At 42.6% G+C, this 18293-nt stretch overlaps 1 protein-coding gene across 1 annotated transcript in view; it reads right to left on the reverse strand.

The window, feature by feature from the left end:
* Nucleotides 1-18293, reverse strand: part of SLC24A3 (solute carrier family 24 member 3) — a 497749-nt gene that overhangs the window by 351498 nt on the left and 127958 nt on the right. The gene's annotated exons all lie outside the window — the stretch shown is intronic.

An 18293-nucleotide genomic window follows, 5' to 3' on the forward strand; every position in this document is an offset into this window, starting at 1 on the left:
TCTTAAGTGTCACTGGACACTCTTTAGGAGCTGGAAGGGGCCTTCAAAATACATTCATCTGTAACCCCATTTGAAAGCTCAAGAAAGATGCAGGGCAGTTAATGACTTGGTCAGGGTTGCAAAATGTATCAAAAGGAGTCATTTCCTCTGCTAGAGGCTCTAGTCTCCTTTTTCCCAACATGAGACCAAAGTTTCCATGGTGACGGTCTATAACAGGCCAACCAGCAAGGGGCCCAGGGCCCAGGTGTGGTGTGGGTGGATATGTGAGTCCAAACTGAGAGCTCGGGGGCCTGCCCTCCACAGCCATCCCTGAGGTCACTCACTCACCTCCTTACTCTTGCATCACCTGCCTCAGCCCAAAGGCACCCCAGGTGATGGCCTCTAATCTGGATTTTTACAGGAAAATGTTAAACCAAACTGTCATGACTGGAGTTTTAGGGACTGCAGAGAATAAGCTACATGAAAATGATGACATGCTTGGAGCAGGAGGGAAAATAGCCCTGACAAGCCGTAGCTGAGCTGGAGGAGCACATTTGCCTTTATTAGACCTATGGTGGTGGTAGCTGAACTGGAAAGTGGTAAATGGTAAGTGATGATTGAAAAGTACAGGTTAGCAACAGGAAAGTAGATGTCTACAAAAAACTCAACATCAAAATCATTAGCATGGCCACTGGACAAAATCAAGGTTTGAAAGAGCCAACACCCACTCCCAGTCCAGTGTGCTCTGGCAGGCTCCCTGGGATATCTGCATGTCTTTGCCCATTATCTGAAGGGTGAGGCAGCCCCTTCCCAGCTGGGGTCTCTCACCCAAGAGGCAGGGGCTGGCCATGCCCCAACACAGCAGACAATAACAGTATATATATGTATGTCCAATTTCAGGACAGTAAGGACTTTTCAATCAAGACATGACAGAAATCAACAAGAAGAAATGACACATATGACTACAATAAACTTTAAAGCATCTGTATATAAAAAAACACCTTCAAAAACAGAAACGACAAGGCATGGATAAAACATAATACTACCAAGAAAGAATTAGTATCCAAACGCAGCAAGTTCTCTTACAGTTAATAAGAAAAAATAGGCAATGTTGATGAATAACCCTAACCCTATGCCCAATAGACTTGTGAACAAGCCGAACTTGATCCATGAATTTGCTTCCTAGGCCTACTGGAACAAATTACCCCAAACCGTGTCTTTCAAAACAACAGAAATTTAGCCTCTCACAGTTCTTGAGACCAGAAGTCCATAATGAAGGTGTCAGCAGGGCTGTGCTCCCACCAGAAGCTCTAAGAAGGAATCTGTTCCTTGCCTTTCTCAGCTTCTGAAGGCTGCCAGCATCCTTTGGCTTGTGACCACATCACCCCAATCTCTGCCTCCACCTTCATGTCATCTTCTTCTCTGTGTGTCTAATCTCACACTGCTTCTCTTGTAAGGATGCTTGTGATCACATTTAGGGCCCACCCAGATAATCCAAGATAATCTCTTCATATCAAGATCCTTAACCTAACTACACCTGCTAAATAATTTACCAAAGTAATATTCACAGGTTCCAAGACCTTCTCTCTTTGGGGGCGTCATTTATATTAGTAAAACCAGTAACCAGGGGATCCAAATTAAGACTACATTGAGATACCATCTCACATCATCAGACTGCAGAAATTATTATTACTATTAATACAAAGTCCAACAATACCAAGTAGTAATGACCATGTAGAGCAGTAGGAATTCACATCCCCTGCTAGTCAGAGTACAAATCTATTGGAAGAACCATACTGGAGAGCAGTTTGATAGAACCTCTAGATACCAAGGATGCACATAACTTCTTCTCCAGGCATTCCACTGGTAGATAAATTCATCCCACCAAGAGACACCCACAAGAAGGTTCTGTATAGCACTGTCATTCTGAAGAATTGGAAACAATCCAAATGTTGATCAACAGCAGAATAGCTAGCTTACCTGTGGTAGAGCCACACAATAGGACACCATGCAACACTGAGAATAAGTGAACTGAGGTCCCATACATCGGCACAGATTAACTTCACAAAAATAACATCAAGAGCAAAAAGCACGTTGCAGGAGAATACACATAGCGTGATCTCATTCACTCTGAGTTTAAAAACATGCAGCTGATCCTTAGCATTGCTCACGGGTATGTACATCTGTGCAGAAAGCATAAGGATACATACAGGAATCACAGAAGACAATTCTAGATAGTGGTTGCCCTTGGAAGAGAGGAATAGATTGGAACTGTGAACAGTGACAAGTCTGCAGGGGATTTCAAAATATATTTACAAATAGTTTATGTCTTAGGTGTATGATAAGTATATGGATATTCATTATGTTATTCCTTGCATGTTGTATTTGATAGGTCTTATCACTTTTTAAAAATAATTTAGGAGGTAGCGTATGCTGCTGGCAGAAGTGGTGACAGGTGACTCATATTGCCGAAAATACCTGGCATGTGGGAGAGTTTGGTCCTAACCCCAGCGGTTCTGAATCTGGGGTCTACAGACCCCCTAGGCAACTATGGGTAGAATTTAGAGGGTCCCTAAAGTGAACTGGGCAATATAATATACTTTTTCTTTTACTAACTTCTAACCCAAATGTAGCATTTCCTTCTAATATGAATGTAGGCAGCACACCACACAGTGTTAGCAATTTCTATGACTTTATCACCAATGGCAGTTAGGTATTTTATAACCCATTACAATGCAGCAGGCATCTCGAAATAGCATTTATGCTCATCAACAATTCAAACCGACAGGAGTTTTTAGGACCACCAGCATATCTTGTTACAAATATGTGGATAAAGAAGTGTATATACATATTTCTTCATCCCCAGGTTGTTTACTCACTATAGGATGGAAATACCTGCTGTTGTTCTACTTTATGCTATGTTTTTTTTTTCTTTTTTTATTTATTGTACCCATAGGCTATGTTTGTAAAACAAAATTCTTCATCAGAATGTCATGGAGTTAGAAACCCCTGCACATTCCAGAGGGGATGGGGAATCCTGAAGCGTCCAGCGGTGAGGTCAGTGGTTAACAAAGGTCCCTGGGGCTCCCTACAGCTCCAGGTGGAGAGGCCAGAGATAAGACTCAAATCACAATACAAGGAGGCAGAGAAGTTGTACTTGTTTATCTTAGCAGATGGAGAATGCCAAGCTCAGGAATTAAGATCACTTATTTTTGAATGTGTCATCCTTCTTATCCTGTCTTCTTTCTGTTTCATTTTATTGGATTGTAATCAGGGGCTATCATGTGAAGTGTTCTGAACTCAGGCATAAATTTAACACAAGAACTGAGCTAATGGATAAAGTCTCCAAGGGGGCCTCCAAATAAAACAGAATGAGTGTGCAACGCAGTGATTTGAACCACATATAGCTTCCTCCCTTCTGATGACGCCACATGGAGGACAGACATGGAGAGCCGGCTGGTTTCCTGACTCAGCCCAGCCTGAGGAGTGGCACACAGGCCTTGGAAGTCTGACTGGGGTCATAAGGAAGCCAAGATAAAACAGAGAACATGATTGCTTCCGGAAGGAAGCAGCCTTCTCTGACTCTAAGAGCCCACCAAGAAGGTGAGCTGGAGTTGGCAGTTTTGTTCCACAGGAAAGAGCTTGGAGTTTCTGTACCTTGCTGCTGCCCAAAGAAGGAGAAGTGACTTTATCTGAGTGGAGAGGCTGGCAAGGACGTGGCATGCAGTGGGAAAACTCCAAACGGTTTTCCAAGGTGGCTGGACCATCTGACATTTCTATCAGTCATATATTAGAGCCTGGTTGCTCCACATCCTTGACAAGACTTGGTATTGTCAGCTTTTAAACTTAAGCCACTCCAGTATAGTACTATCACACCATCTCATGTAGTTTTGGCTTTAATTTTCATTTCCTAATGACTAATGATGTTGAACATCATTCATGAGCTTATTGAGTCATACACACACACACACACACACACACACACACACACACATTTTTTTATGAAGTCCACCATTTATTTACCATTTGCTATGTGTTAGGCATGCTTCTAGGTGCTTTTTGAAAAATAAACTTTATTGATGTATAATTTATATACAATAAACTGCAGCCACCTGAAGTGTGAAATTCTGCCACTGTGCTCCTCTATAGTCCGACTGTGCTCCTCTGTAGTCCGGCCCCCCATCCCCTGCACCTGACCCCCACATCATCACTGAGCTGCTTTCTGCTCCTATTGCCTTGTTTGCATTTCCTAGACTTTCATACAACTAGAATCACAAAGTGTGTATTCTTTTGTATCTGGTTTCTTTCATTTGGCATGTTTTAAAAATGTTTATTTTTTGTTCTCAAATTAATTCTTTCTAATTTTTTAAATTTAATTTAATTTTTACCTTGCAGCTTCAGCTCAAGAATAGCACGATTTCTATGAGGTCCCTTCATGCGGCTGTGTGTTTCAGTGGTGCCTTCTTTTAAACTGCTGAGTAGCTTTCCATTGTATGGATGTGCCTCTAGCTGTTGATCCATTTACCAGCTGGAGGACATCTGGAGTTTTCTAGTTTGGAGCTATTATGAATAAAATTGCTATAAGCATTTGTTGTACATCTTTTTGGTGACCACATATTTTCATTTCTTCTGGGTAAATACCTACAGGTGGAATGGCTGGGTCATGTATCTTTTAAGAAACTCCAAACTGTTTTCCAAGGTAGCTGTACCATCTTGCATTTCCATCAACCATATATTAGAGTCCCGAGTCTGCACATCCTCGACAAGACTTGGTATTGTTGGCTTTTAGACTTGAGCCACTGTAGTGCAGTACTATTTCATGGCAGTTTTAGTTTTCATTTCCCAATGACTAATGATGTTGAACACCCTTTTATGAGCATATCAGGTCATGCATTTTTATTAGCCTGGCTAATGTGATAAAGAACCCTGCTCAGGGGAGGTGCTTGCTCTGTCCCTTGCTTCCTCTCCAGCCTCCCTGTGTTCAGGCAGTTTTTAAGATGCAAGCTCTTTATGGACAAGGATCATATCTTAACAGTTCTTGCATATATAGCACAATCTCTGACACATTGAAGGTACTCAGTAAAAGTCTATTGAAGAAAGATGAGCAAACAGATTCCAGTTAATTCTAGGATGTAATCTGATGACATATCTGGGACCTACTAAAGAGTGTAAAGCACCAGCTTTCTCTAACTGAATGGCCCGAGACTACTATTTTTTTTTAATAGCTATGATTAAACTGTCTCTCCTTTCATATCAAATCTTCAACTTCCCTCTGCCTGTAGATGACCTACCATCCAAACTGGTGATTTGAATCTCCTGTGGGCTTGTTTGGGAAGCTGGCGAAGTTTGTTTTGACTTCTAAATTTACAAGTGTGTAAGTACAGTCACGCATCACTTAATGATGAAGATATGTTCTGAAAAATGTATCTTTTGATGACTTCATGGTTGTTGAACATCATAGAGTGTTATTACACAAACCTAGAGAGTATAGCCTACTATACACCTAGGCTATGAAGCATAGCCTATTGCTCCTAGGCTACAAACCTGTATAGCATGGCACTGGACTGAATACTCCAAGCAACTGGAACATAATGGCAAGTATTTTGTGTATCTAAGTGTATCTAAACATAGAAAAGATAATGCATTATGCTATGGCACTACAGCAGCTGCAATGTCACCAGTCAATAAAGTTTTCTCAGCTCCATTATAATCTTATGGGACCACCACTGCATACATGGTCCATCATTGACAAAATGTTTGTACATGACACATGGCAGTAAAAACAAATAGGCCTGAGCAATGCCCTTAAAGACTTTAAAAGATGACTGTACAGGAAATTCCTACACAATGTCTCTTCCCCACCAACAGCTGAGACTTCACATGTTGAAATAAGTGTGTCTGCTCCAAGCAGCAATTTAATCTTAAGGTTCAATGAAGACTTGGGCTTTGGGGAGAGAAACCAAGAAAGAGGGATTTGGGTTCAAATTCCAACTCTTCCATTTACGATTTGGACCTTAAGAAGTTCCTGAATCCCTGCGGCTCAGAGTCTTCATTTGAAAATCAGGAAAAGTAATAACATGTTTATGGGTTGTTTCAAGCATCAAATGAGCAGATGGGTGTCGAAGCTCTCTACACTGCACCTTCTCACAGCAGCCTTTAATAATGTTAGTTTCCTTTGTCCTGAGCAAAGAAGGCTTGGATAGTTGCTGCCCTTGGTGCTGGCCCAGTTCTCTCTTAGCAGTTGGTACCACAGTCCCAGCTGCTGTGAGTGCACTGCTAAAGCTGGGACTCTGCAGAACTACCCTTCATCAATAGGGCCCACTGGATAGGGCCTCAGAGAATGAGGGGTCCTCTGCCCCAGTGGCTTTCAACAAGTGGCCACTTTAAGTACAAATGCTAAGGCCCTTAACTCAAGAAGGGTAACTCTGGGTGTGATTTAAGCCACAGAACTACCCTCTCTCTGCCCCTCCCAGCAACAATGGCTCAGGGCAAGGCTGAGCTGCCCCGCTACCCGCTCATCCTCCCTTTGCAGCCCCTCCCCTGCCCTATCCTGCTTTTCTCCCTACTTCATAGGTATCCTCTGAGAGCTCTCTCTCAATAAAACACAGGTTCAAGAGTCCTCACGTCAGCCTCTGCTTCTAGGAGTCTCACCTATGACACCCAGGAGCTTGAGGGGCACCATTTCCTTTACAATGCATTAATGGCATAAAGGATAACTTTTTTTTGAAGCTGTGCTCTCTAACAACTGGAGTATGAAAGCATTGCAGATGAAGGCATTTTCCATACATTCTGTGTTTGATTAAACTTGTGGAGTCTCTGGATATTACTTCAAACCAACCACTGGGTAGAAACTGAGGTAAAATGCATGAAGTCTTGGGGAGTGTTCAGAAGAGAGCTGACTAAGCCAAACCTCCCATCTAAGTGTCAATAAAACACACTGACAGATACCCCAGGAAAGGAGTCCGGAGCGAGGCTGGGAAATGTTGCTAACCCTGCTGTCACACACCCGAGGACCCATGGGAAGCTGAACCACTTAGCTTAGGTTCCACAGCAAAATTGGAAAAGCTCTCCAAGTTGACTTGCAGGCCAGAACATAAGGACAAGAGGGAAGGAGAAGCTGGGGAGGGGGATGATGACAAAGTCAAAGGGAAGAGCTCTCGTTTCTTCACACACCCAGACCTAGAGAAAAGCAGCTAAGCCCATAGGTAGGCGATTATACTGTCAGCTGATGATGTGGAGGTAAGATAGAGAGAAAATAGCAACAATGAGCTTCAGCTTTGCAAAACTATGCAGGAGTGGGAGATGATCCCTGCATTTGGGTGTATGAGGAAAGCCAACAGTCTGAAGGCAAATAAGACTTTCAGACTGCAGCAGTGACAAGGCCAAGGTTCTGGCGGGGACTGAGATGAGGTGTTGATATGGGGAACTATCTCCTCACTAACAGGCTTCCACGAGGCCCTATGGAGGCCAGTCGTAGCCACTGGCCACCATCACAAAGACAGCCAAACATCAAAGCATCCAAGGACAGGTAATATCAATAATGGGGGCTGGACCATCGGGAAAGCCAGTGGCATTAATATGTACAAAGTCCACAGGAAGAGAGAAAAGGCAAGTATCCCATCTGTCCATATTGAGAATTAAACTGCCACTGGGGCCTGGACAGAGGTGAGTGGAAAATCCAGTTTGTGGTTCTACTCTTTCTTGAAGTTCTCTAACACGGATGAGAAACAGCACAGTCTGTACCCAAGACAGACTCACAACCTATGGAACTCAAGAAGTTGTCCAAGAACCTCCCTTCTTCTGAAGTAATCATTCAGCCTCCTTCCCCTAACAAAGGACAAATGAAAGGAAAAGAATATCAAGTGTCGGCCTCCATTGGTCTACCTAATCTAATCATTCCGTTAGATCAAAGAGGTTTCCTCTCCTATGCTAATACCCATCAACAGCCATGGTGCCCTGGAGCTCAAGATTGAGAATGGTGCTACAATTGACTATTGATGTCTGCAAGGTGCAGTGTCAAGGAGACGGTAACATGTGTCCTTTTGTTTAGAAGCTTCCAATAGTTTCAAAAGCTAAACCAGTAAATGACATCATGTATACATGTATTACAAAAAGAAAACACCTTAATGTTTTCTAAATTTAATAGCACAAATAATCAGCATAAAAAGAGAGGCAGAAAGAAAAGGAAGGAGAAGAATGAAAAAAGAAAAGGACAAAAGAGTTGGAATTAAGAAAAGTAGGAGCAAATTCAGACAGAAACAAATGTGTAAAAGTAATTTTTCAAGGTAACTTAGATCTCATCTACCAAATTCTAATAAAGTGCTCTTTTTATCAACTACAGAACAAAATGAAATATCACATCAAAAAACTTATTTCCCATTATTCATATGTAAACTTCGTAGCTATGAACTCAGTCCTTATAAATTGCAGAGTGGGTAACTCTCAGTGATCCCTGGCTTAGGTAGAGCTACCGCAGCCAAGAGCTTCTCTGTGTCATCTTCTCCAGAACTCCCGGAGGCCTCCAAGGGTGCCCGTGCTCTAGAGATTTGCTCCTCACCCAGCTGGGTCCCTGGCTGGACACGCCATATACAAGGATTAGTCTTGTGACATGAGTGAGATATAACTTCAGCTGAAGCTTAGGAACATATGCCACACAGTGGTAACCTGTGTAGGCAAAACACCAACCAGAGCAAATCAAAGGATGACAAAAGCCAGAGCAGCCAGAGAGTTGGAAAGGAGGATTACTTGAGAGTCATTCAGTCTGAACTTGAGTTCCCCAGAAGTAGAACTTAAGACAAAGATAAATGGCAAGTAGTTTCTTGTGAGGAGAAGGGGCTAGGGAAGACGGGAGCCAGCAAGAGTCAGGAAAGTAATTAGTCAAGCCAGTTATTGCTATGGGCAGCTGAAGCTTCATCCTGCTGGGGACCTCCAGAAAACCACACAAAACATGCACCTCAGAGCCACCCCAATGAAGGGGCAAGAGCACTGGGATATTTACACATTGACTCAGCAGTTCTCGGTTGTGGACTTTTCCCAGGGGTCTTCATTCTCCTGGAACATCTGGTCTGCCTCGAGGGGCAGATGGTGTGGTTCTCTTAAGGACTGGAGAATCTCCCAAAACCCTCAGGCAAAGAGATTCAGGTTCAGGCAATGCGAGGCTTGGGTAATACATATTTAAGTAGTAAGCCGAGAGATGCAAACTAGTTGTGGGCAGTGTCTGATACACAGCCCAATCCTCCTAGTGTCTCAGAAGGGGACACTCGGCCAGTGTGGCTGAATGTTAGTCTAGGGGCACAGAGACAGGATACTGATGCAAGGAGAGAGGATTTCTTGAGGGAGCGATTCTGTAGTCTCTCGACACGGAGTCAATGCAAGTATGCTGGCTTGTTCCTATGGGAGTTTAGGAAAGAACGCCTTCAAAAAAAAATTTGGGTGGCCGGGCGCGGTGGCTCAAGCCTGTAATCCCAGCACTTTGGGAGGCCGAGGCGGGTGGATCACGAGGTCGAGAGATCGAGACCATCCTGGTCAACATGGTGAAACCCCGTCTCTACTAAAAATACAAAAAATTAGCTGGGCACGGTGGCACGTGCCTGTAATCCCAGCTGCTCAGGAGGCTGAGGCAGGAGAGTTGCCGGAACCCAGGAGGCGGAGGTTGCGGTGAGCCGAGATCGCGCCATTGCACTCCAGCCTGGGTAACAAGGGCGAAACTCTGTCTCAAAAAAAAAAAAAAAAAAAAAAAAAAAAAAAAAAAAATTTGGAAATGGTGTCTTGAAAGAAGAATCTTACAATTTACCAAGTATGTATTGCTTGGCAAGGCACTGGGCTAGCCTACACAAAAGAAGGCCCCAGAAGCCAGGCTAGGGGTTGCAGACAGACAAACTGCATATGAAACAGGATGCGCTGGGTTTCAGGTGGAAGCGAAACCTAAAGTGTACGGGTATTTACCTGAGGGAGAAATGGTCTCTGGTGATATATAAGAAGCATGATACAAATGGAGAAGAGTTTGACCAGGGCAGATGAACAGTGGATTGTGAAACAGACCTAGCACAGACTGACAAGCTTACTCAAGAAACAGCAAGCAGTCTGCATACGCACCCCATGCACTCCTGGGTGTATCTTGAAGGATGGAGACCGTAGGGGACACAGGCGGTCAGGGACCAGGTGAGGTCTTAAGTACCAAGCAGAGGAGTAGCTCTGCCATTTGAGAGGCTGGAGATACCACATGATGCTAGAGCCTCTGTCAGGATGTTAACAGGCATTGGGGGCTGAAACGGGGTGGGGCCAGCAGAAACAGCAAGGAGGGATGCAAAGAGATAATCAGGGTGGCTAGGGAGAGAGGCCGAAGATGCTTTTAGATGCTCTGTCCAACAAAACCTTCTGTGATGACGGAAATGCCATATACCTGGACTGTGATTCAGTGACAGTTCACTGCCTGTTACCAACTGACAATGGACCTACAGCTATGACTGAGTTTGCCACATGTGGGGGACGCTACTGGAGGTGCTAAAATGAGAGGACAGAACCTTCCAATCATCTGAGAATTCTCAATTCTCCTTGAAGAAAGCAAAGCATGCTCCTGGGGCCCATCTGAAGTGTGAAACGCCTTTTGCCAGCCCATAAAGAATGTTCAGAGTGCCGCAGTGTGAAACCGAAACCCCACATCGGGGAGCCCTTGGCTTCTAGCAGAACCTGAACAGATGTCCTGGGAGAGCAAGGTCAATTGCCATCTTGTTGTGACCTGCTTGGGGAACTGCCTGTCTTCGGCTGTCAGCCCAGCCACAGAACACCAGCCAAAAATGGTGCAACTGTTGATTTAATCAGAGAGAAACATTCAGATCAGCACCAGGAACGGTTTGGAAGCAGGCGAGGCACTGAACTCCACCTGCTGGGGGTTGTCTAATTGCTTTGACAGACTTCCTCTTTCTTCACCTTCACAACAACCCCATCAAGTAGGTCTCCCCATCCTCACTTTGCAGATGTGAACTCTGAAGCTTAGTTGTAACTTATTTGAAGTCTCAGTATTTCTCAGAAACAGGCCAGAGGGGACTCAAACACAGTGACCGACCCCTGAACCATGGCCTTCCACTATACCATGCACGACCCCAAACACAGTGTTTTCCATTTCTATAATGTTGCCCTTTCGTCTTTCAAACAGACTCATTTTTTTTTTAAAAAAAGCAAATCACGGATTCTGTTCTAATTTATTTTGTAAGTTAATATTCATAGATACTGATTTTTAAAACTCCAATCTACATATTTTTTCCCCCATTGATCAATAGACCTTAAAATAAGGTCTTAAAAAGTTTAGAGTGGTTTTGGGAAAAACTGGACAGCCTGTACAGAGTTCCCAAATGCTTCCCAGCCCAGTTTCCCCTATTATTAACATCTTGCATTGGTGAGATACATTTGTAATAATTGATTAACCAATATTGATACTTTATTATTAACTGAGGTGCACAGCACATTGTTACGAATGTAGCTCCCATTACCTGTGCACCTCAGTTAATAATAATGTATCAATATTGGTTAGTCCACTTTTGATGTTCTACATTTTATGAGTTTTGACAAATAGGTAATGTCATGTATCCATCATTACAGTATCATAAGATAATAATTTTGCCACCTTAAAGATCCTCTAAACTCCACCTAGTTATCCCTCCTTCCTCCCTCTCCCTGGAGCCCCAAGCAGCTACTTTTCTTCCTACTGTCTTTGCAGTCCTACCTTTTCCAAAATGTCACACAGTTGGAATCATACAGTATATAACTCTTTCAAATTGGCTTCTTTTGCTGAGCAATATGTATTAAAAGTTCCTAAGTGTCTTTTTGTTGCTTGATGGCTCATTTCTTCATATCACTGAATGACATTCCATTGTATATCTGTACCATAGTTTATTTATACATCTATTGAAGTCCATCTTAGTTGCTTCCAAATTTGGGGCTGTCTATTCTGTTCCATTAACCGATTTGTCTACTCTTTTTTTGTATGTGTGTTTAAACAGTGATCTTTATATAATTATACTTTTCTTTTTTCTTTTTTTATTAATTTTTTTCTTATTTCAATAGGCTTCAGGGATCAGGCGGTGTTTGGTTACATAAGTTCTTTACCAGTGATTTCTGAGATTTTGGTGCACCCATCACTCGAGCAGTGTACACCATACCCAACGTGTAGTCTTTTATCACTAGACAATCCCCACCCTTTCCCCTGAGTTCCCGAAGTCCAGTGTATCATTATTATGCCTTTGCATCCTGATAGCTTAAGTCCCACATATGAATGAGAACATAACAATGTTTGGTTTTCCATTCCTGAGTTACTTCACTTACAGTAATAGTCTCTGATTCCATACAGGCTTCAGCAAAGGCCATTATGCCATTATTTAATTCCCTGTTATGGCTGAGTGCTATTCCATTGTACATGATATATATGGCATATGCCCATCAATGAGTGGATAAAGAAAATGTGATATATATTATATATATATCACATTTATATATATGTGTGTGTGTATATATATATATATATACACCACATTATATATATATATCACATTATATATATCTCACATTTTCTTTATCCACTCATTGATTGATGGGTATTTTGGGCTGGGTCCATATTTTTGCAACTGCAAATTGTGCTGCTATAAACATGCATGTGCAAGTATCTTTTTCATATAATGACTTCCTCTGTGTAGATACCTAGTAGTGGAATTACTGGATAAAATGGTAGATCTACTTTTAGCTCTTTTAAGGGATTCCCCACACTGTTTTTCATAGTGGTTGTACTGGTTTATCTACCCAGCAACAGTGTCAAAGTGTTTCCTTTTCACCACATCCACGCCAACATCTACTATTCTTTGATTTTTCTATTACGGTCATTCTTGCAGGAGTGAGGTGGTAGTGCACTGTGGTTTTGATTTGCATTTCCCTGATCACTAGTGATGTTGAGCATTTTTCCAAATGCTTGTTGGCCATTTGGATATCTTCTTTTGAGAACTGTCTATTCATGTCCTTAGACCACTTTTTGATGGAGTTTTTTTTTCTTGCTCATTTGTTTGAGTTCTTTGTAGATTCTGGATATTACTCCTTCTTTTACCAATACCACATTGTCTTAATTACTGTAACTTTACAGTGAGTATTGAAGTCTCATAGTGTCAGTCCTCTGATTTTGTTCTTCTTCAGTATTAGTTTGGTTATTCTGGGCCTTTTGCCTTTCAATGTAAACTTTATAATCACTTTGTGGATACACACAACATAAATTGCTGAGATTTTTATTACAATTGCATTGAAAGCATAGAACAAGTTGGGAAGAACTTTGAGTTGTCTACTCAAAAACATGAAATATCCATTTAGTTCTTTTTTGATTTCTTTCATCAGAGTTTTGCAGTTTTTTTATATCAATCTTGTATACATTTTGTTAGAATTATATTCTTCCAATTCTCCATTCCTGGCATATAGGAAAACAATCGACTCTTGTGTCTTTGTATCCTACAACCTTGTTACAATCACTTATTAGTTCCAGGAGATTTTATCGATTCTTTGAGATGTTCTACAGGCAATCATGTCATCTGTGAACAGAACCAGTTTGTTTCTTTCTCCCAAATCAGTATGTCTTTTCTTTCATTTTCTGGTCTGACTGTATTGTCTAGGGCAGGCGTCCCCAAACTTTTTACACAGGGGGCCTGTTCACTGTCTCTCAGACCGTTGGAGGGCCGCCACATACTGTGCTCCTCTCACTGACCACCAATGAAAGAGGTGCCCCTTCCTGAAGTGCGGCGGGGGGCCGGATAAATGGCCTCAGGGGGACGCATGCGGCCCGCGGGCCGTAGTTTGGGGACACCTGGTCTAGGGCTTCCAGTATGATGTTAAATAAGAATGGTGAGAATGGACATCCTTGCCTTATTTCTGATCTTAGGGGGAAAATATCTAGTTTCTCACCATTACTTTCACTGTTAAGCCCTCCATGTGATGTGGAGTAGCAGGTGCTCTACCCATTTTCCTTTGGCATTCAATCTTCCTTGTCTGGGAGCTTTCTCTGGCCACAGATTAGGCTTCACCCATTATGTGGAGAAGCCAGAAGTGCCAGGGAGTTAATTTCTCCAGAAGCAACCATCAATCAATAGCAGACAGGAGTTGGTGAATAAATGCTTCACAGTATTTTCACCTATTTTGGGAGACAAACCTATGATATACTGTTTTCAGGGTCCCAGTCCTCCCTGCCTCCCACGTCACTGAGGGTCCCAGTCTTCCCTGCCTCCCAATGGACCCCCACAGTCCATAGAAGTCACTTACTTATTATCACATCTTTTTTGGCTGCCTGCACCTGCCTGTCTCACTTCCCACTGCGCTACCAGTGCCTTTTGGGACTAACTACTAAATAAACTACTGAATTTAAATGCTAGTCTCAGAGTCTTTTCTCTGGGAACCCCAGCCCAAGACTAAGCCATGTACATATGCAGTTATGGTTTCACCTGTTTACAAGTGTAAAGGTTAGGATTCAAAATGCTTGCAATTACTGCTCAGAGAGAAAGTACCATATCTACTAGAAACCCAGCTAGTCCTATATCTCAACCATATTATTAAACTTCAAAATAATGTGGTAGTAAAAAATTCAGGAAGGTAAGAAAGCAGACATATTTTTAACAATGAATTACCAATACACTTTATTGTGGCCTCAACATATTCACTGCTCTCTCTTCATCATCCACCATTGTTCTCTTTAATCACTGAAGGAGGACATGTTTACAGATACTTATCTGCTTTCCCTAAACCAGAAACCAATGTTCAGAAGAAAAGTCTACCATTGTTCTTTCTAGGTGTGGAAACCAGGGCCTATTACTATTGTTGTGGTAAGATGGAGGTCTGAAATACTTCCAGATCAGTACTAGCTACAGTAAGGTCCACAGGAAATATCACCCAGTGGCTTTAGGAAACAGGTCAAGGCCAGGCTCTTTATGCATAAACATTTCCACCCAGCATACATCACCTGTAAACATTATGTCCTAATCCCCTTTTCCTTTTCATGAGTGAGACACACACCAACTGGTCCATAAGGCCCTCCATAATCTGGCTTCATTGAATGCATCCAACATTATTTCCCAACACTTGCCAGTCCCTCCTTCTGTTTCAACTAAAACTGGCTCTAACTCTTGAGCCCAGCAGAATTGCTCTCACTTGGTGCCACCCTTCCATGGCAATGCTCTCCCATCTTCCCTCTGCTTGTACAATTCCAAACAGCCTCACAAAGCCCCTGTCCTCTGTGAGGTATTACTTTTAATTCACCAACTCAACATTTTCTTCTCTTTCAACTCTCAGAGAAGTAAGGCTGTACATTTCTACTGGGTGCAAAACAATATCTGCCATAATGATGAGATACGATAGACTAAATTATATTACTGTTAGCATTTGCTAAGCACTCACTATAGATGAGGGTTCTAATTACTTCACATGTGTTAACTCATTTAACCTTCCCCTAAACCTAGGTCCTATTGTTATCCACATATTACAGACGAAAGCACAGAGAGTAGGTGAGGTGAACTGACTTGCCCAAGGTCAGACAATTGGAATGGAAAAACCAAGATTCAAACTTAGGTTGTGTGGGTCAAGCACACTGCTCTGGATCTCAGTGTCACCTTGACTTGATAACCAGTCAACCATCTGAATGTGATCCAGCTGGAATAGCCAGCCAGTTCCAGAACAAATGATGGGCTTTCACTACTCCATGCCTCCACAAATGCTACTCCCATTCCTCTGGATGATGGTTCTGCCTTTTCAAACTCTTACACATCCGTCAAGACCCACCTCCAATGTTATCTCTTCCACAGAGCCACCTTCAGCTCACAGAATTAGCATTTCTTTTAAAAATGCCAAGAGATACAAAGATGAAAATAAAAAGTTCTTCCTTCTGCTACTAGAAACTCATTCTCAACATTTGGTGCATACATTTCTATGTTGCAACTTGGTTTTTGCACCTAAAACAGTTGTCATAAATACATTCCTATGTCATTCAATATTCAACAACCTAATTTATAACCAGTTCCCTATATTTCAATGTATGATTGCTACATAATTGAATATGATCTTAAATTCAATTTGGTCTGATCTGTCCAAAGATTAACATGGCCAAGTAGGCAGAAATTTGCCATGATGAATGCCTAGGACCTGATTTTTGGAGCTCTGGCGGAGTATAGGTCCCATGGCTCTGCTCCAACTTCCCACAGTGCTTGGGCAAGACATAAAGATGGATTCCTTAATGGACCTACTCTGGCCAATGGCCCAGTCATCTTTGTCACTGCCAATATTTTCTGGTCTTGGCTTTAAGCTCCAGGAGAACAGAGAGCTAATCAGCTTAACTCACTGTATAGAGCATTACATTAGGAAATTATTTAAAGGGCTGGCAAAAGGCAACCAGATTCACAAACAAAATTTTTACAAGAGTTTTCTTACAGGTATAAATCAAAGTGCCCCAACTAAGTTTCCATATCAACCTAATGCAAACTGACATTTCAACAATAACTACAACTAATATTTTATAAAGTGTTGAAGTGTTTTTAATGCTATCTCATTCACTCTTCAAAAATACTCCAATAGTAGATATTGTATCTACACTTGTGGCCAGTGAATTGCAGCCAGATGAGTCCTCAGTCAGAAGCACAGAGAGACAATGACAAGCACACAGCAGCTGGCGCTAGGAGCTGCCCATGGCAGAGGGCATCCTAGATCTGCCCATCACAGAGATTAGATGGCCATACCTTCACTGGCTTCAACTGTTTCATTTGCAAAATGAAGAACTCAGAGAGATGATATCAAAAAGGCTGTATTCTGTGAATCTGTGGAACGGGAAACCGCTACTATTTGGAGGACTTCTGCAAGTCTCTGTTTAATTCCAAATTAGGGTTCTTGGTTGGCTGGGAGTTGTACCTAGATGCTGAATGAAGAAGTGTTTACTCTGTCTTTAAGTCCTGAGTCCTTCCTAGTGTGACAATACATTTACCCCTTGAATCTCTGAAGTAAGCAGATGACCATATTTTCTGGGTAGGGTGTTACAGCACAGGCTTTAAGTGAAGACAGCAGAGTGCTTTCCTGCCTAGAATCCCTCCAGAACACACCCCACAAGCACAGCGGATGGACTAGGTCCAGTTCCCAAACCTACATGATCCTTAGATGATCTTTGAGCCTTTTGTAAAATACAGGTTCCTGGACTCCACTCTTGGATATTCTGATCTGGTATACCTGGGCAGAGCCCAGGAATCTGCATTTGAGGAACAACTTCACCAGGGATTGTCACAAGCCTCTGAGAACTTCTGAATAAGCTAATCTCTCCAGGCTGCTGTTAACCTAAAATCCTTTGGTTTGTCTTCTGTGGTGGGTCTCAACCTGGAAGACCCAAAAACTCCCCAAACCAGACCACATCCCAGACTAATTAGCACATCCCTTCTGGGGGTGGTTCAGGCATTTGTACCTTCAAAACTCTCTGTGCCATCCAAGCCAGGCCTTGGTACACTCATCCTACAGGTAGGAGGGAAGAGCTTACATGCAAGCAAGTCAAGAGTCCTGAACTTGAACTCTGATTCTATCACTCACCTTGCACAAGTCACTGCCTCCTGCACAAGTCAGCTGCTTCACAAAAGGGGCCTGATAAGACCCCCTTAATTCCGTGGTGGTGGGGATTACCTGTGTTCTGCACATAAGTTACCCTGTGCAACTGTGTCGCTCCCTCAACAAATCACATCATACAACTGTACTTTTCATATTACCATTTTTGTTATAAACAGAAAAACTAGATGCCAAGATAAGAGGCAGAAATCTGAGCTCGTCATGTTATTTCTGGATGTTGATTTGAAATACAGGAACCTAAGTTGCCAAGTGGTTCCCAGCCTCATATTGGATGACCTGGGAATGCGTGGTCCCCAAACTCTGTCACTGGCCTTTCTCCAACCCACTCTTCCTCCTGGCACAGGCTGTGGGGATGATGGAAATGGGAAAGTGGGGTGATGCAGTGAGAATACCTGTGCCTTTTATCACACCATCTATATTTGTTTGTTAGGGAGGCTGTCAAAAGCTACCACAGACTGAGTGGCTTAAATCATGGAAATGTATTATCTGACAGTTCTGGAGGCTAGAAGTCCTAGATGAAGGTGTCGGCAGAGCTGCTCCCTTCTGAGGCTGTGAGGGAGAATTTTTTTCACGCCTCTCTCCAGCTTTTGATGGTTTGCTGCTAAGGTTTGGTGTTCCTTGTCTTGCAGACACAGCCTCCCAGCATCTGCCTTTAACTTCACATGGAGTTCTCCCTCTGTGCATGTCTGTGTGCAAATGTCCCC

This window comes from Saimiri boliviensis, chromosome 9 (genome assembly GCF_048565385.1).
Source record: "Saimiri boliviensis isolate mSaiBol1 chromosome 9, mSaiBol1.pri, whole genome shotgun sequence".
Taxonomy (NCBI): Eukaryota; Metazoa; Chordata; class Mammalia; order Primates; family Cebidae; genus Saimiri; species Saimiri boliviensis.